Source organism: Balaenoptera borealis, assembly GCF_965194805.1.
Source record: "Balaenoptera borealis genome assembly, chromosome: 2".
In the NCBI taxonomy this organism is placed as follows: domain Eukaryota; kingdom Metazoa; phylum Chordata; class Mammalia; order Artiodactyla; family Balaenopteridae; genus Balaenoptera; species Balaenoptera borealis.
Genome location: NC_138867.1, coordinates 78,566,751 through 78,587,560, shown reverse-complemented (window position 1 = coordinate 78,587,560; position 20,810 = coordinate 78,566,751). Strand labels below are relative to the sequence as shown.

The 20,810-nt window shown below is 38.3% G+C and overlaps 1 pseudogene across 1 annotated transcript; it reads left to right on the top strand.

The window, feature by feature from the left end:
• Nucleotides 1-259: 259 nt before the first annotated feature.
• Nucleotides 260-15,794, top strand: LOC309623842 (mitochondrial import inner membrane translocase subunit Tim17-A pseudogene; annotated as a pseudogene). Its single transcript has one exon. The product of its transcript is annotated as a mitochondrial import inner membrane translocase subunit Tim17-A pseudogene (transcript).
• The last annotated feature ends 5,016 nt before the right edge of the window (nucleotides 15,795-20,810 follow it).

The following is a 20,810-nucleotide window of genomic DNA, read 5'->3' as shown; positions in this document are numbered from 1 at the left end:
TGACTTCCTTGAACACTAAGTCAAACATCTTTTGCAAACGTCCCTATTAGACTTTCAAGTTTTATGAAATAATACAATTCCTTTTTGAATAAATCAGTTGGAAGAGGATTGTATATTACTTGCAGTAGAAACAACCTAATTGATAAAAGTAATATAAAAGAGTATTATTACCATATATGTAAATCATACTCTTTAGAGTTTAGATGTACAAATAAGTAAATGATATTTTAATTTTAAAAAGCTTTGAACAAGCAAATCAAAGATGTTAAACAGCCCACTGACTTAGCAGAATGTGAAATGGATATTAAATCACTTGATGTGGAATAGTTTTTAATGTTTTAAATATCTTTTATGGAAGGTTAGTTGAACACTAAAAAGCATAAAAAATTTACAACATCTTGGCAAGGTGTTTAGGTCTCAACTCCAAGTTTATGTTTATATTTTCATAGTTTTTTTATATACAGATAAAGGATGATAAATCTAGTCTGCGATAAACTTAAATTAACTCTCTCTCTCTACAAAAGCAAATTTATTTCATATTATTCATAGTTGCTCACGGACCTGTGGTGTTTAAGAGATGTGGAACAATTTCCCCAAAGTGTGAACTTAATCATTTTTTCCTGTACCTTTTGTAATAATTCAGGTTTTTAAAGCTTCAGGAATGAAAATGTTCCAAGTAACAAAAGAGTTCTTAAGGTGAGAACATAGATCAAATCTTATCATGTCAAGTAGAGCAATTTAATTATAGACCATTTGAACAAAGCTTGAAATATTAATATAGATGGGTGAAGGTACAGATTCCAGTCCTCATGAAAAAGTTTCAGAATACCACTTCTTTTCAGGTAAACCCGTCTTTCTTGTCCCTTCGATATTTTCACCTCCAAACAGGAGGAGCAGTCCTGGGAACATGAACCCAGATCCATTTTCCCTGCAGCAACTTTCTTTAACCTTTAAGACTCTTTTTCTTCGTTGACTGAAGAACCGTGACTTGTCCTATTGGAATCGTGCTCTTGCAGCGCGTCTCTGTTACTGTTCCTAGTCCGAGAGACTTGCTGTAAGGGACAAAGAAATGGAGAGGGAGAAGTTGACATATATGCGCATTCAGTTTTCTCTATCCCGTATGCACTCTTTGAAAGAACATGGATATGTATTTCTCTGTGTAAACGGGGAAGGGTGGATTCAGCAAGCTGTGAGTCACCCAGACAATTCTAGAAGGACTGTACCAGACCAGGAAGGTTTATTAACCCAACTGGTCACAACTAACAACCAGGTAGAAAAAGCACTGGCGTTCCTGCCCGGAGATGGATGTGCCAGCCATCCCCAGGGGGCATCTGACTCTGCCGGTTCTGTTCAGACTCAAGGGAGATAAAGTATCTAGGTGACCCTCCTAATTAGAATGAGCTGCCAATAAGGCATGATAAAGGAAATAATAAACTAAAGTGGGGCATTCTGTGACCAAGACTTGAAGGACATAGGGATAGAAAGAGGAGGCTTGGGGGGTGGGGGAGCTGGAGGTGTTGAAGGGGAGGAGAGAGGGAGAGAGGAGCGAGATTCTGCACTGGGTCATTATCCTGGCCTGGCTGCAGCTGGTTGCTAGCTGCCCAAAGGCGAGAGCGTTCAAGTGAGAATCTCATGAAAGGCGGTTCTGTAACCCTGAGCCTGTGCTCCTCCTACTAGGAAAGACTGCTGTCCAGGTGGTTTCTTTGAGAACGGTGTGACCAGTGTCAGTCTGCCCAGAACTTTGCTGCCTTTTGCACTGAAAGTCCTGCGCTGGTTGGTCACCCTGGGGTCCTGGGAAATTCGATGCAGGCTGGTGGGTAGGACCTTGCAGGCAGTGGTGCCCTCTTGGACACAGTATTACTATCCAGGGCAGGTCAAAGGAGCGATGGAAGCAAACCTGAAAAGCATGGTTCACGTAGGAAATTTACTTTTCCCTCATTTTAATTTGGATTCCAGGATCCCTTGATTCAGAGAAAGAAGCACAAAGCTGTTACTACTGAGGTTCTAGATAACGCTCGGGTATCAGGAGGCCAACAAACCTGGTTCAGGGGACAGAAATAAAGAGATTAGAACTATGAGGTACAGGGGGTGGTAGTAGAGGTCTGGCTATGGAGTAGGTTTCTTTTACCCTCCACCTCTACCATGGCAAGAAGCTGGCTGTTCATTTAACTTTACCATAGTTCCTATTGGAAGAAGCCCTCACTATATGAAAATAACCATGGGAGAGGCAATTAAATTACGTAGAAAAAAAATTCCACTGATTTCAATTCAAAATATGTGTACACATAGCAAAAACCCCTGGAGGAAATGTGTAAGGAGGTTAAAATAGTGCCATGGAACGTGTTAGCTACCTGTCCTTTTGCAGGAATTAGAAAACAAAACAATTATATTACGTTCTATTGAAAAGGCTTTCCAACACGTGGGCTGAGTACCCGTTGATGTTAATCCATGAAGGACACAGAGCTGAAGAGGTAAAAGAATCTGGAGAATTGTCAGCAAGAAGCTGTGCAGGTCTGTGGTGACCTAAATGGGAAGGAAATCCAAAAAAGAGGGGATATATGTGTACGTATAGCTGATTCACTTTGCTGTACAGCAGAAACTAACACAACATTGTAAAGCAACTATACTCCAATAAAAATTAATAATAATAAAAAAAATTAGCTGTGCAGGTAACAATGGGGCAGGACATAGAGAAAGAGATGATTTACCTTTGAAGCTACCTCAGTGGCTTCAAATTCTTCACTGAGACATTTCATCATTTTTCCTTGAAAGGAGAGTTCATGGTCAAGTAACTTTGGGAAACTGTTTCCCTTTGCTCCCTCTTCAGCATGTACTTCAGCAGGTCGAACTGCTTAACTTTGTTTAGGTATAGTATTTCCCAAAGTTATAGAACCAGGTAATCTTATTTTATTTTCAATTGAGAAACAATTACTATCATCCTAGGGAAATAGTGAACCACAGGACATACTTCAGAAAAACTGCTTCAGAAAGTCTGTTCCTGAGAATAATCCCAGTGACATTCTTTTCAAGGTCAATGGCATCTTCAGTTGGAATACGTGGCCTTTCTGAAAAGAAGCATTGTCTTAATTAATTGGAGCTCTGCATGATTGTATCTTTGTGAATCTTCTCTTTGAAACATCTAAAATCCCAAATCTAAAACGAGACCAGTCTTTTAGAAATGCTGTAAACAAGAAAAGAGTTAAAAAGGCAAATATGAAAATTAAAGTGGCCATTTGAAGATCAGAATGATATTTCAATTAAAATCATTCAAAACAGGTGTTGAAATTCTTGCTAAAATTTGGATGGAATTAAACGTAAAAATTAACGAGTAAGGGCCCATTGGGAAAAGATTCCTGTTTACTTGAAAATGGCTGAACTAGAAAAAATACAAATGTAGTTCCTACCCAAACACTACCCTTTCAATTGCAAACCTGTTGAAAGTGCAAAACACAAGAAAATTACTTTATAAATATTTTATAACTAGAGGACATTTTAGCTGAGCAGCCTAAACATAGCCTTTTAGGTTAGAAGCAATATACTTTCGTTTTAATATGATATAAATAGGTCATCCATCTTTATCGGAGAACATTGTTTTGCACTGAGTCAAAAAAAAAAGGTAGGCTTTATTTAGATGTGAGGAAACAACAGGCATTCATTAAGAATATTTAGAAAAAGAGGGTGGGAGGAGGGATAAATTAGGAGTATGGGATTACCAGATACACCCTATTATATATAAAATAGATAAGCAACAAGGATTTACTGTAGAGCACAGGGAACTATATTCAGTATCTTGTAATAACCTATAATGGAAAATAATCTGAAAAAAATATAACTGAATCACTTTGCTGTATACCTGAAACTAAAACAATATTGTAAAACAACTATATTTCAATTCAAGAAAAGAAAAAGGGTGTATTATCTTTCAAGAAGTCTCTGAAGATTTGTCTTGATTGAATTGTCCTTTCCAAAATAAATGAAGCACTAAAGAGGTTTGTTATCACTTGACTGAAGTCTTCTAGAAAAGTAGTTTCTCTCAATGAGTTATGCGACACAGGGAGGTGAGTAGATGTCTTGGCCTTGGATGAAACTATGTACTCTTTCTGGAGTTGCCACATCCATACACAGGACCATGCCCAGGAAGATTTGTGAGCAGTCAGTTTTCCTTGGGGATTTCCACATGCCCAAGAATATTCCTCCACCCCATCTCAGTATCTCCATAAGTGTCCAGTGTTTCAGGTCTCCAGCTGCCAAGAGTCCCTTCTTTGGTACTCCATGCTGGCCTGCTTACGCAATGCATCTTTCCTGTATCTTATTGAAACTTCAAATCTTTTCCTCCTTCCTATTTACAAGAGCAAAACACTGGAAACAACTTATATGTGAAACAGTAAAAAAAATTTAAGAAATGGATTCTGATGAAATACAAATCAATCACTAAAATGATGATTTTGTTCACCAGAGAAATGTTAAGTGAAAAAAAACCAAGATATAAATTCTATGTATTATATAATCCATATATATAAATTCTATCTATGCATTCTTTCTCTATACATGCATGTATACATATTCTATGTAAGTACTCTCTATACACACATACTTACACATACATGCAGCACTAAAATGTTAATAGCACTTATGGTATAATTACAGTTGATTTTTGTCTTCTTTACCCATTTTATTCATTCCAAATTCCTCACAATAGTTGTGTATTACTTTTCCATTAAGAAAAAAAATTGTTTAGAAATAATAGAACTATTTTCACTATGATCCATTCCAGTCTTTGAATCCCTGGTTTTTGCTACAGGAACTGGACTTATTCGTGCAATTATGTTAATATATGTGGCACAGACCTTGAATTTTGTGTCAAGAGGTCTGGAGACTAGACTTGTCCTCTGCTGATCGGCTCTGTGACCATCCGTGGACAAGTGCCCTGGCCTCTCGGTCCGGGCATCGCGGCGCGGCGGAGTCAAGAGGGAGGAGTAGGCGTGCGAGCCCCGCCCCTGGCGCCTTGTGGATGACTGTGGTGGGGCCTTTGCCGTGCGCGCCGTAGGTGGTGGTATCTTTCAAGCCCTCGAAGGTTTTCGCAGTTCTCTGGTGGGAGGAAACCACAAACTAGGCGGGAGTTTGACAGATCTTAAAACCAGGGCTCCGCAGTTGGGAGGTAGATTTGCAGTCTGGGGAGGTCTGTTTTCCATGACTGACCGCAGTATGGTTCAAGTCAGAGGAAAAGAAGATCCCTGGAATTCCATCACAAGTGGTGCCTGAAAAGGAGCCATTCTGACAGCAAGAAAGAGGCCAGTGGTTATGGTTGGGTCAGCCGTGATGGCTGGCATTTTTCGAGCTCTAACTGAAGGAGCTGGTATCTTGTTGGCAAGATTTGCCCCTGCACAATTCCCCAACAGTCCTCCGTTTGCTGAAGACCTCTCCCAGTTGCCTTCAACCCACTTACCATACTCACCTTTCAGAGACTATGGACAAAACCAATGGGACTTCTTTCCCAGGATTTCTTTAATGGAATGAGCTGTAGTTCAAGAAAGGATTTCAGAAAATCAAGTTACAGCCTGTTTTTAAAGCCATAGGTGGGACAACTATGGCCAGATAGGCTATGAAGAGACATTTGGCACCTTTTTCTATTTAAAGGAAGATGGTGGGAGGGGGGTTCTTAAAAGATAATACATTTATTTATTCATACTTGGCTTGCATTTGTGATCCAAATAAATGTCTAAAATCTTTAAAAGGAAATACAGTAAGTCCTTAGAAGATGAAAGACCAAACGCCAAACGGCAATGAAACACAACCGTCATTTCCTTGGGGACTTCTCTGCCTGGTTTTGTTGTTAGTCAAACAATAAAAAATACCTGGAGATTGCTCTTTATTTAAAAAGAAAAAAGAAGAGGTTTGGATGAGACAGATGACCCTTGAGGCACCTCTCTGGTGAGTCTATGGCCCTGACCCCCGCAAGTAAGGTATGGTCACTTTAACGGGCTTGTGCATCGATCCCAAGAAGTACATTTAAATGATAAACATTTTTGTGACATAACTGGCAGTCCTGTATGAGAATATTTGTGGGTTTGTGGGCTTTTCCAGGCCTTACTTATGTCTCTAGGACAATGGTTCTCAAACTTGAGCCGGCATCAGAATCACCTGGAACCTTGTTAGAATAGAGACAGCTGGGCCCCAGCCCAGGATTCCTGATTCAGCGGGTCAGGGTGGGGCTGGAGAAATTAACGTTTGGAACAAGTTCCGGGTGATGCTGGTGATCTGGAAGAACCCGCCTGAAGAAAATAACCTGGTTGGGGGAAGGCATTTCTCATGTCTGTAAGTATCTTGGATTTCTGTTTTTTCCCCTTTCCAAAATTCTTAGAGAAGTGTTCTGAAGATTATGCAAGGATATCTTCAAGACAATTTTATTTTAAAATTTCCTACAAAAGCAATGAAAACATTATTCCTCTGGATGCTCTAAGTAGGAGCAAATGAAGAGATTAATGAGAAGCTTGGGTCTGAGGGTGGTCTGAGGAAGAGAGGGTGTGTTGTTTAGGTTGACTAGAGTCTCCTGCACCTAGAAGGCACACAGTTTCTTTGATGAATTCGACAAGAAAGTGAGATGGTTTTCTCTGTGGAGCATGTTTAACCTAAATACCAAGATGGGCTCAGGATGTCACAGTTACTTGATTGGTACCTGGATAAGCCCTCACAGACATTTCCCCCGTCTTGTTACTCAACTTACAGAATCAGTAGCAACTATGGGCATGAACATCAGAGTCGGCAAACCCAGGCAAGGACGCTGACAAGGCAGCCTCTTCTGCCTGTGGAACTAGTTCCCATTCCAGGAATACATCATGTATTGTCACTTCCCATATCTTTTGCACACACACCGCCCCATCTACCTATAGTGCCTCAGACTAAGCTACTTGTCTGCTGTTGTTGTCGTCCTACTAGCCCTCTGTGAGTGACTTGTCACAGCTTACTGTCATTGTTCAATGATGTGCTGCTTCTTCCATGGAACTGGAAGTATCTTGAGTACACAGCTGGTCTTGGATTCATCCCTGTATCTCCAGAACCTAGTAGGGCATTGGACAAATGTTTTCTGTTGAAAATAGGGCCATGAATATTCACAGGCAAAATTTTATCTTTAATATGAGTAAAATGATCAATAAAACAAGACCACAACTCAAAAGTAGGCAAACGGAGTGTGAAAGATCAAATCTCTTTGTACTTTCTCCATGTTCAAACTAACAAACCAACAAACTTCCCCTAGTTTCCAACCACTCTCGGCTCTCAGCCTCTCCTGGTCTCTGTCTGCTCCAGGATCTGCCAGGGCTCTTCTGGAAATTTCAGAAATCCACCTTGGATTTCTCATCTGACTTCTCCCCTGCACTCTCTGAAGGAGGTCACTGCTTGTTTTTTTTCCTTAAAGACAAATCAGAGCCCTGATATTTCCACAAATAAATAAAATGGAGGCTAAAGTACTTGGTGCTTAGAAAGAAGCTTGGAGGTATTTGATGCTACATTAGATTTTATTCTTGCTTTTAAAAGAAAGAAGTTGATATTTCTCTCTATTTTTCTATCTAGCTATTCAGTATTTAAACCAGCTATATTTATACTTGTTTGTATGTATAGAAAAGTGTTTGAAATTATGTTTACCTACTGGTAATTATGGATAATATATACAGTGGAATTCAAGTGGCTTTTAAAACACTGTTCTTTATCCTGGTCAGTATTGATTCTTAAAAAAAAAAAGCATGATTTTTATAATTGCTATTCCAAAATAATTGCTTCCATAAATATTTAGAAGATCCCATGCCTCATATAATGTCAAACCATAGATTCATCTGTTCTGTTTCTTAAAAGACACAAATGTCAAGATGCATAGACTCAAGTTACCAAAGCCAAGAGCAGAAAGGCGAGTTGTTTTTGTGTATAAATAATTCTGCAGAACTGACCTTTTGTGACTTTTCAACCTGCAGTACATGGAGAATTCTTTGGGGGAAGGAATCTGACACTATTACAGGTAGATCAAGGAGGGAGTTATTTCAGGCAGCCAAGGTTGTTCTGTCTTTAGAGTGAGTCAAGGTAATGCTGTTTGGCAAGTTTTCCCCAAAAAGACATGTAACCTCAGAGATGCGAAATAGAGCACAAGGTGATCATGACCTGACTGTTCTCCTGGTAAGACATGATGAAGGGTTGTTCTAAATGTGCTTGGTAAAGAATCTTCTAATTTTTTGTCTGGATGACTTTATGGGGTTTTGGTGTTGCTACAGGCTAGCTATATGTCCTTGCTGGGACAGGAAATTAAAATGGAAGTTTTGGCTGAATTCTCTGGTGATAGATTGCAGATAACAATGTGAGCTGTGAGACAGAGCATCCTATAGGAATTTCCAAGTTAATATCCCAAAATCAGTTACATGATTTTAACACATCTCAGCCACCTCAAGGATAAAAAAGGGTCCAGTTGTTGGGGATCAAAGAGAATTTGTGAGAAGGATTTCCTTGGAGATCAAAGCTTCAAGGGGACAAGGTTTATACGTGTGTGTGAGGGCACTTCTCTTGCAGGAAGTGGGGAGATCCCTGGTGGCCTAGTGGTGAGGATTCTGGGCTTTCATTGTCATGGCCCGGGTTCAATCTCTGGTCGGGGAACTGAGATCCCACAAGCTGTGTGGCACAGCCAACACAAACAAACAAACAGACAAACAAACAAAGAGAAAGGGGCTTCAGGGCTTCCATGGGATCACGTGGAGAACTTGATATGTGACACAGTCCGACCGCTACCTAGGAAATGTTCAGGGTGAGAGATGGGCTGACTGCTGGCTGTGGTCTGATTGAGGCTATGGGGTGGGATAAAAGCACTGGTCAGGATGGGAGGGAATAAAGACGTCCTGGAGGTAGGGCTCCCATTGGGTTAGTGGCAGAACATCCTCCCTCAGGAAGTGGAATCCCACAAGGACAATAGCCTCTCCAGTACTAGGATCCAATGCAAGCAATGGCCTGCTCCAAACCAGGGATGACAGGCCAAAGGCAGGATATGAAAGCAGGTCAATCAAGTCATGAGTTTTTAAGGTATGTTAAGATATAGTTAGCGTAAGTCAGAATTATGGCACCAGTTACTTCAAGTGTCCACGTGTGACCTCTTGCATAATGACTGAAGCATGAATTGGTCCCACTCCTGCTGAAGAAAGCACCGCCTTCAAGTGGAAATTAAAACAACCTCAACAGTGGACCAAGCAACCAAAAAACAAAAACTGCTTGCTGGCAGTTCACACAGTCGTTTTGAATTGAATTTTCTATAAATTACAACAAAGAGACTAGATACATGTATGTGTATAACTGAATCACTTCGCTGTACACCTGAAACTAACACAACACTGTTAATCAACTGTACCCGAATGTAAGATAAAAATTAAAATATAAAAAAATTACGACAAAGAGAATTCTGAATAATAGACAAGTGGTGAGGCCCATATGAGTCAAGGAAATCCTCTGGGTCTCAATCATATGTTGAACAATTAGAAGTGGGGGGAAGGCAGATGATTAGCCTGACCTGGGACACTGGCATGTCACAGTTTAGCCCTGTGCCTGGGACTCTTGACTCATATGGTTTGGTCCTAAGGTCACCGTTCCACTCTGTGGAGTCGTCCCTAAAACCTATCCCACATCCTGCTTGCCTCACAGAGAAAACACAAGATTAAGGCATTTTAAGTACAGACTTGTAAGATTGGAAAATTATAAGCCCTATTTTATTTAAATCAATGTTGGTTAGAAAATATAACTGAATTTGACGGATTTCCAGTTCCCACTAGAAATTGTTTATAAAGAACCAGGGAAGAATGAGAGTCTGTTGACACATCAGATTTGAAAAGACAAGACTCAAATCAGCCTTTACATCTTGAATAAAGTGAAAGTGACCAATATTTTCAGAACAGTTACTATAAAATTTAAGTTAAATATAAACTTATTCTATATCTTGTCATCATAAAAATGAATATTTCTATCTGTTTATTATGAAAGACCTTCAGTTTTCCTAGTATATTGAGATGCTGACTTGAGTAGTTTCAAGGATTGTTATAAGTTCCAGAATAGACTATGATACACACAGAAATCCAATTTATTAGAATGTTTGTTGCAGAAAACTGTGTTCTTTTCTAAAGTTGAAAGCTGTTTTTCCTGGGAGGTTCATTTACCATGGAAGGTTAAGTGTTAGATAACAGACAGTATTGTTGATCTAGCGCAAATTAACTCAATTAGAAAAAAAGGATTGTAGATTGTCTTAAAATTAGGAACATAATTAAAGGCATACTTCTTCTTTGAGATATTTGTTTACAACTAAAATAGTCTAACACATTTACTTTGAAACACTATGAGAATCTCAAATTCTTTTCCATAGCTTATAGTAACCTTTACCCCTATTGATTCAACAAGTCTACCCCAAGTGTAGGGGCAGAATCAGATCTGACCCTGAGACCCAGAGGATTTCCTTAACTCATATGGGCCTCACCACTTGTCTATTACTCAGAATTCTCTTTGTTGTCATTTTTTTTTATAAGAAATCTTTTTTTATATTTTAATTTTTATTTTATATTGGGGTATAGTTGATTAACAATGCTGTATTAGTTTCAGGTGTACAGCAAAGTGATTCAGTTATGCATATACATGTATCTATTCTTTTTGTTGTAACTTATAGAAAATTCAACTCAAAATGACTCAAGCAAAAAAAATGATTCGCTCCCACAACTGTAAATTCTAGGTAATATGTGAGGCAAGATCCAGCGGTCATAGGATGCCATTAGGACGGGCTCACTCAATCCTGGTTCTGCTTCCTCTGTGTTGACAGCTTCTGCCCTCATATGGTCAGATGACTACCAGCAGGTTTGGGTTTTCATTTGATCAGTTTAGCAATCGCAGTGAAAAGAGAGCTTATCTGACGAATATTGGTTCTGATTGGCCCAGTTTGGTCCACCCCAAACCAATCACTATTTTAGAGGGACGCAGGCTCCAACTGGCAAGGCCTGGGGTACATCTCCCCTCCCTGCCAACAGGAGGGGAGTCAGATAGACCTAGAGTGTGTGCATGCAGGGTTGGGGGCAGCGGGGATGTTTCGAGTAAGGAAAAAATTTCCCTCATCTATGTCCAGCCCTCTTTCATTCTTTTCCTCCTGGGTGGAGTTTTTCAGGGTGCCCACTTCACATTCTATGGCTGGCCCTCTACCTTCTCCGTCTCTTCCTCATACCGAAGCCCGCTAGCCTCATAATCATAGCCCCACTTTAGAAGCTACACAGGGCACTTTAACTTTGAAAAGTACTGGTGTCCAGGCCCCATCCCTTGAGATTCTAGCTCAGTTGGTCTAAGGTAGAGCCCTTTCGGTTGTGTCTTGTAAAAGCTTTGTAGGTGATTTCAGTGTGCAGGCAGGGTTGAGAACTGCTGCTGCCAGTTGAACTTGATGCTGGGACGCACCTGCCCATCCTCCACACAGAACAAGATGAAGTTTGAGTGCTTATCCTCCCCGGGTGTTGCATTTAACCATATCCAGCCCTGCCACTAAGGGAATGAAGCAATAATGATGACGTGTCAATCAGTTACTAAGACAGAGAAAGCAGTTGGAGAAGCATCAGGGCCTTTTCATCACTCCTGCAATAATATGAGAAGGATCCCTCAGTTTTCCCTCGCATATGGTTTACCCAGTTTATAACTAATCTGACTGAGATGAGCTACCAAAGGGATGTTGTTTATTGATTTTTAGAATAAAAGATGCTTTAAAGTGCAGGGGTGTGTGTGTATGTTTCCTTCATAAAAAAAGAAAAAAAAGATTCTTGTAAAGAGAAATTAATTTTCTGTCTGTACCACTGGGTTTTTCTACAGATCCTTTTTGCATTTTCTCTGCCACAGGATTGAATTGTCATTGCTTGGCTCTCAAGAAACAAGTTGTATATTTTCTGCTGCATGAATCATTATAAACAACAGCTTTGGGAAGGCATTCTAGGGCCAGTAATTATACTGATGAAACAGAAAGACTGTATTCCAAGTGAGGTTAATTTTAGCAGAAGTCAGATAAAAATGTTGTTGACTAACAGCAAACATGCTGGCAATAGAGCCCAAATCACTGGTGCCAGTGACTTCTGGGCAGGTTTAAGTTGCTTAAAAGTTTGAAGTAGACATATTGAGCTGATTACATAATAACTGAGAAATCACAAGTAAAAAGTAATCCTAAATTAGAAATGTGATTGAGAATATAGAATGCTAACAATTTAAAGTCTCTGTGTGTGTGGTGTGTGTGTGTGTGTGTGCGCATGCACGCGTGCGTGCGAGAGTGAGTGTCGGGGTGGAGAGAGGCTCATAACCTATGTAGCTGATAACTGACACAAACATGTTTATTTCTCCACAGAGTAAGCTATCCGGTGAAGGAAATTTCCAAATGGAGAAAAAAATATATTGCATCTTATTATGAAAGCAATTTAGATGTCTTTAACAAAATCCATGTTTAAATTTTGTTCAGAATTCTGTTTTCTACAAAGAACACAATTCTTTTAGGAAATCAGTTAGGCTCCTTGTAGCCAGCATCTCAACTCAGTTTGCAGAAATGAGTGTTACCAGATGATTCAACAAATGAGTCCTTCTAGAAAAAAAAAATTAAGGCTGAAAACACAAAGGTAATTGGTAGAGAAGTCTGCAACTAAAGAGAACTTTGGCGTAAGGCGGAAAAATGCAGTTATATTCTCATTGGAAACATGCCACATGTAGCTTTTCTCTTCCTTTTTTCTCATGTGGAGAAAAGAAGCAGAAACTCTGACCACAAAAAGCTTGAGTACAAAAGAATGTTTTCCCTACGGTTAGTTTGAATCAGTTAGGCCAGGGTAGTATACTGACTTGGCAGCTGGTCTAGAGATTAGAGATCAGTCGACAGAAAAACAATTTATTAGTAAGAAAAAAATTTCGAATTAATCAAAAAGAGAAGGAATGAACCATGGTACTGAGCTGTTTGTGGGTGGAAACGCTATTTCAGAATCTACTGGATAAGGAACCTTTAAGGATATCACTAGGGGTCTGGCCCTCCCCATCCTCTCCTACACACCCATTCATTCCTTGCTTCTGATTTTTCCAGACTGACTTGAATCTGCTTCAGTCTCTTTCCATGTGTCAGGCAAAATGGCCATGTCTTAGATAAACAACACTGGTAGAAAGAGATTAAATTTCTCAACATCCACATATCAACCTTAGACAATTCTTTATTGTCTCTTATTGGGCTATATGCTCATTCTTGAAAGAGCTTTGTGGCCAGGGCTATTGGTACTTGGACTGGCCCAGTGTAGTAGGCTGAACCGCTGGGCTCTGTGAATATGTTGCCATAAAATGCAAAAGGGACTATGCAGATGTGATTAAGTTAAGGATTTTGAGATGGGGAGAGTATCCTGGGTTATTTTGATAGGCCCAATGTAGTCACAAGATTCCTTATAAGGAGGAAGGCAGAAGGATCAGAGTGAGAGAGAAGGCGATGTAACAATGGAAATCAAGGTCAGAGAGAAAGAGAGTCTGGAAGAGACTATGCTTCTGGCTTTGAAGATGGAGGATGTGGCCATGGGCCAGTGAGTTCAAGGCAGACTCTAGAAGCTAGAACAAGCAAGGAAATGAATTCTCCCTGCAACCTCCAGAAGGGTCGCAGTCTTGTGACACCTTGATTTGAATATTTCTGACCTCCAGCACTGTACGAGAATAATTTGTATTGTTTGGGCCACTAAATTTGTGGTAATTTGTTGCAGCAGCAATGGGAAACTAATGCACCCAGTCTGTGCCCGAACTACTAGGGGAACCAGGCCACAGTGAATGGTAGCCCAACTAGGAACCCATGAAGGATGCAGGAGAGGTGATTTTTCCAGAGGGACACTGGAAAACAAAAACAACATATGTATCATATTAATCAAGAAAATTTGATGCTGAGCAATCCGAAAGTTGGGGAGAAAACTTTAGAAGTGCAATTGGAAGAAAGGAACCAGGACTCTTACAAATGGAATTAATGGAATCCATTTGTAAAGCCCCTTCAGAGCTCGTTTTCTCCGGACTTTGCCCATCTTTTGCTCGTGTCTTCCCCTGGGAGGGAGGATCTTTTGGAATGGTTTGCATTATTTTGGTGAACATCTTAGGAGGAATCAGTGATACTTATCCTTGCAAGGAAGAATCAGTCACACTTGTCCTTGTAAGGCATATCACTATGAACTAACATGTTTAAATTAATAGCTGTTCCTAAAGTGTTCATTTCTTATGTTTGGCTATATGGCTTGGAGAAATGAATCATGATAGGCAGATATGTTTATTCAATGTAGTTTGAAGATGCTAGCTGGCTTAAAGCTAGGGTTCAAGATGAAAAATTAATTTATATTTTGAATAAAGCCAAAAAAAGGAGTATCTCTCCCACTTATCTATATTCCCTACCATCATTTTTAAAAAATTCAGTTTCTTCAAACTACAGTTATTTGTGAAAGCTATCAATGATTTTTGCCACATTTAAACACTACCTTTTCTCTTGTTAATGCCTATTTATTTATTTTTATTGAGGTATAGTTGATTTTCAATATTATATTAGTTTCAGGTGTACAACATAGTGATTCAAAATTTTTATAGATTATACTCCATTTAAAGTTATTATAAAATATTGGCTATATTCCCTGTCCTGTACATTATATCCTTGTAGCTTATTTATTTTATCCATAGTAGTTTGTACCTTTTAATCCCATACCCCTGTCTTGCCCCTCCCCACTGGTAACCACTAGTTTATTCTCTATATCTGTGAGCCTGTTTCTGTTTTCCTATATTCATTTGTTTGTTTTATTTTTCAGATTCTGCATATCAGTGATAACATACAGTATTTGTCTTCCTCTGCCTGACTTATTTCACTAAGATTAATACCCTCCAGGTCCATCCATGTTGTTGCAAACAGCAAAATTTCCTTCTTTTTTATGGCTGACTAGTATTCCACTGAAAAAAAAATATATATCTCACTTCTTTGTCTATTCATCTGTTGATGGACACTTAGGTTGCTTCCATATCTTGGCTATTGTAAATAGTGCTGCTATTAACATTGAGTTGCATGTATCTTTTCAAATTAGTATTTTCATTTTCTTCAAATATATACCCAGGAGTGGAATTGCTGGATCATGTAGTATTGGGTTGGCCAAAAGGTTTGTTCAGGTTTTTCCATAACATCTTGAAAAACCCGAATGAACTTTTTGGCCAACCCAATAGTTCTATTTTTAATTTTTCGAGAAACCTCCATACTATTTTCCACAGTGGCTGTACCAATTTACATTCCCACTAACAGTGTACAAGGGTTCCGTTTTCTCCACATGCTCACTAACATTTGCTATTTGTGGTCTTTTTGATGATAGCTATTTTGACAGGTGTTAGGTGATATCTCACTATGGTTTTGATTTGCATTTCTCTTATGATTAGCATCTTTTCATGTTCCTATTGGACATCTGTATGTTTTCTTTGGAAAAATGTCTATTCAGGCGTACTGCCTATTATTTAATTGGGTTGTTTGCTTTTTTGATATTGAGTTGTATGAGCTGTTTATGTATTTTGGATATTAATCCCTTATTGGTCATATCATTTACAAATATTTTCTTCCTATTTAGAAGGTTGTCTTTTCATTTTGTTGATGGTTTCCTTTGCTGTGCAAAACTTTTAAGTTTAAGTAGGTTCAATTTGTTTATTTTTGCTTTTGTTTCCTTTGCCTTAGGAGACAGGTTAAAAAAAATATTGCTACATCAAAAAGTGTTCTGCTTATATTTTCTTCTAGGATTTTTATGGTTTCTGGTTTCTGGTTATGGTTTCTGGTTTTACATTTAGGTCTTTAAGCCACTTTGAAAAAATGTTCTAATTTCATTCTTTTACATGTAACTGTCAGTTTTCCCAGCATCACTTATTGAAGAGACCGTGTTTTCTCCATTGTATATTCTTACCTTCTTTGTCACAGATTAATTGACCACAAGCACATAAGTTTATTTCTGGGCTCTCTATTGTATTCCATTGATCTATGTGTCTGTTTTTTTGCCAGTACCATACAGTTTTGATTACTGTGGCTTTATACTATAGCCTGAAGTCTGAGAGCATGATACTTCCAGCTCTGTTTTGCTTTCTCAAGATTGTCTTGGCTATTTGGGGTCTTTTGTGTTTCTATACAAAATTTAAAATGATTTGTTCTAGTTCTGTGAAAAATGCCCTTGGCATTTTGTAAAGGATTGCAAAAATTGAATCTGTAGATTGCCTTGGGTAGTATGGTTATTTTGACAATAGTAATTCTTCCAGTCCATGAACATGGTATATCTTTCCATCTGTTTGTGTTGTCTTCAATTTCTTTCATCAGTGTCTTATGGTTTTATGAGTAGAGGTCTTTTACCTCCTTAGTTGGATTTATTCCTAGGTTGTTTTTTTTTATGTGATTGTAAATGGGATTGTTTCTTTAATTTCTCTTTTTGATAGCTCGTTTCATTAATATTTTTCTTTAAATAACTCATTTTTAACTTTCCACAAAGAAAAGGAAATTTAAAAAATTAATATATAACTGTTAAAATTAAAAAGTTAATTTGTCACCTAAAATCATTTCATATACCACTGGTTTTTCAGATTTAAAACTTTTGAATACTCTTTTTGTTCACAGAGAGAATAGCGTTAGTTAACTTTCACCCTAACTATGCTAGTAATCTAAAAGCATAGACATCAGCCTTTGGCTTCTAATAAAGGCAGAGTAACATTCCCATGAGGAATGGGACTAACGTTCCCATTAAGAACAACGAAAACTTTGGGATAAAATGTGAAAATAATCTTTTTGAAGGCATCATAGAGCTACCAAGTCTGCAAAGAATTGTAGAACTAAGATTCAGGACAGGTAAACCCAGAAAGATAAGCTCAGAATTTGGGGCTGCTTTTCCCACCGTGATACTTGCCAAATCCAGAAATGTTGGTTGAGAACCTGTAAAGCTGAGCAGATGTTTCAAAAGACTCATGTGGCCAGGGGGAAGACTGGAAGGAAGGAGGTCTCTGATAAACTTCTAGGTGTTGGGTTGGTATCTCATAGATCCATCCACTACCCAAGTAAGGGTGTATAGAAATTAGGCCAGTGCTCTCAGGTACTGAAGCCCAGCTTCAGAAAATTTTAATCCCTTGTTTTATTAAGCAAATCCAGAATTGCAGTGTTCATGGTCCCTACCAGAAGTAAAGGTAAATTCTCTTCGGAGAAAGATAACATCATCGTGGGGCTCAAGTTACATCTATTATTTTCAATTGACAGTATCTGGCACTCAGTAAGAAAAGGCATATGAGGAAACTAGACAGTATAACTAAAAACTATAAACAGAAACAGATTCACAGGGGAGCTACATAATAGAATTCAAAACTATATGCATAATTTGATTGAGGAAGTAAAAGAGAGGATCTAGATCTTTTGCAAAGAACTGGAAATAAAATGAAAAGAAATGAGAAATATAATATCTAAAACTAATGGCTCAAAGTTTGCACTTAACAGAAGATCAGATACCACTGAATGGAGAATTAATAAGCAGAGCAATAGGTCAGAAGAAGATATCTAGAATGAAGCACAAAGGAACAAAACATTGGAAATACTGAAAAAAATGAAAGACACAAAGGAGATATAGAAAAAAGTAATATATATATTGTTAAAGTTACAGAAGCAGGAGAAAAAGGACAGAAGAAATATTTGAAGAGATAATGGCTAAAGATTTTTCCAAAGCTGATGAAAGACATGAAGCATTTGTTTGAGAAGCATTACAAACAAACCTCAAACAAGGTAAATACAAAGAAAATCACACCTAGAGACATCATGGTAAAACTGCTGAAAAGAAATGATCAAGATTAAAAAAATTTTTATAAGTAGCCAAAGTAAAAAGGTAAAAATTAGAAAACAATGGACTTCAGAAGACAGTGAATAGTATTTTCCAAATCACTGAAAGAAAATAATTTCCAACCTAGAGAAAATGAAGATAAGATAAAGGCTTTTTCAGACAAATAGAAACTGACAGAATTCATCACCAGAAGATCTGAACTAAAGGAAATAGTAGAATTCTTCAGGTAGAAAAAGATCTCAGATGAAAGCTCAGAGATGCAGGAAGAAATAATGAGCACTGAAAGGGGTAAATCTCAATGAATACTGACAGTATGAAAAAATAATACTATATAAACATATAAATAAAATGCATATACTTCTAAATTATATAAGATGATTTAAGTTGAGAGAAGGGCTGAATGAAATCAAATTGTTGTAAGGTCCTTGCATTATCTGGAAGGCGATGAAATACTTTTTTATATTAGGCTTTGCTAAGTCAAAAACAATTGTTATGACCTCTAGTAACCACTGAAAGGACATTAAAATACTGTTAAAACTATGAAATTCATAAAGGTGGGAGTTAAAATTTTAAAAAATCAGTCCAAAATAAGAATGGAAATACTAAAAAAGGAACATAAAATTGTTCTACAACCAACCCAACAGCAATGAATACTTTTAGTTCTCAGATTGTGATATCTAAGTGCCATATCCCTTTGAAGGAACAAGAGCATCGTGCAGAAATATCTGGTTCAAGGAAACATTCAAGACTAGCCTTGTTACAGCAAACAACAAGAAAGCTATCAAAGGCTACTGAGGTTGTGTCAAATGAACTCAAGAGCCAATCTGAACTGATCTTCACCGGTTTAAGTTGGAAAAATTGATAATAAATAAGAATAGTAAAATCAAATATATTAAAATCCATCAGTTCAAAACAGTATTTTTAAAAAGTCTCTGATAAACTAAGAGATTACCTTTCCAGGACACAAGGGCACCAACTCATTCTAAATAATGATAAATACAGGGAAAGAATCAAGCATTTATTGTATTTTTCCTACAAGGACCATACCTCAGTGTAACCAAGTGTTTGATAAAGAGAAATTACTCCTTATAAAAATATATTAACTAATCAAGAAGGAATGATAAACAGAATTAGCAAACCATATTTTACAACCCTTAATGAATTAATGGACCTGTGAACCAACTATCAATGGTTCCTAGCATTACATGAAAAAAGGCAACCAGATATCATGTTCCTTCTAATGGAAGCACACTGCAACTCTGATGAAGTTGTCTTGCAAAAACAAACAAACAAACAACCCCCCCCCCTAAAAAACCCAACCTGAATGAGATTAGGCTTCTAGATATTACTATCAATTTGTAGGAAAAAAAGAGACAAGAACATGTTAAAAAGACACCTTGAGGATACAAATGGCTGAAGGCAGACTGGGAAACTCCATAAGACAAACAACCTGGTTTCTTCAGCAATAAAATTTCAAGGAAAAAGTAATTAGATATAGTCGGGAGCTGTAAATTATTACAGATGTAAAAGTCATATTAACTAATTGTAATTATGTTCTTTGGATCCAAATACTGACAAAAGAAACTTAAAAAAATAATATTTATATGCCAATTGTGGAAATATGAACACAGAATGAATATTTGATGATATTACGGAATTACTGTTAATTTTTTAGGTCTTATGAAGGAATTGCAGCTATATTTTAAAAGGAAGGTGTATTTTGGAGCTATGTACTAAACTATTCACAAACAAAATGGTCTGATGCTTAGGGTTTACCTCAAAATAATCTGAAAGTAGGGAAGTAGGAAGAAGTTTAGAAGAAACAAAAAATTACATGATAATTTTTGAAGCTCTTGATGATGTGTACCTGGGAGATCATGGCACAGTCTGTCTATTTTATATGTGTAGGGAGGCATCTGATTCCATATTTTGATGTTTGACCATTGACAGCTTTTAAGCCTCGCCCTTCCTTCTTCCCATTGTACTCCAGTTCGGGACAAGCTGGTAGGAAAGACTGGCATTCCCTCCTTTGGCACTCAAGGAAGATTCAAACCACACAAGCCCTTTCCCAAGCATACGCGCCATCAGCACGCCCCCAACCCCCAACCACGATAAGAACCTAGGCCAGTCTACCTTTTTTCCTGCTCTCAAGCCACTTCCAACCTGTTGGAGGCCTGTCCTCTTTTCCCCAGAGAACCCAAATCTGTAGCCAGTTGGTCAGAAAGGCGGGGGGTGGCCTGGGAACTCCACTTGCCTCTGGCGTCTCAGGCGCAGGTAGTCTTGTTGGGGACGATACCCTTGCATCTGTGCTGACTCTGTGTGGTTAGTGTCAGCGTTGTGTTGTAGTGCACAGCACACCAGTTGGTGTCAGGATAACTCCTCCTTCATTCTCCCATGAGACATCACGACACCCATCTTCTTCTTTTCTAAATATACTTCACAGACTGACTAGGAGGTTTCCTCTATACAAAAAAAAAAAAAAAGGAAAAGAAAGTTTGGGTAGATCAGAAATCATAAACATAATTAAATGAGTCTAGAAAGCAAGTCCTATCTGGGGAAAGAAGAGGAAATATGGAGAGAACAGCACTGCAGTGACTCAGCTCCAGCCTAGATTATTCTCCTAGCTTCCTGCTTTCTCTCTGACACAGCTAAAGTTATTTTTTATGCACTGACGATTTCAGTGTTAAAAGTAACTTCAGGCCGAAAACAGAGTATAAAGTAAACCATCCAGGTAGCGTGTTTTATTGGGTGTCTACATAAGCCAGACACAGTTCTAGGCACTGAGCATCCAACTGTGGCCAAGGCTAGACTTTGTCTCTGCCCTTATGGGGCTTACAGTTTAAAAAGCCGCTTGTTGTCGGGTGGGGTGGGACAGATCCAAAAATGTTAGCTAACTAATGAATTAACATCTGCAATTGTGATATGCGCTACAAAGAAAATAAGCAAGGAACTGGAAGAGAGTAACTA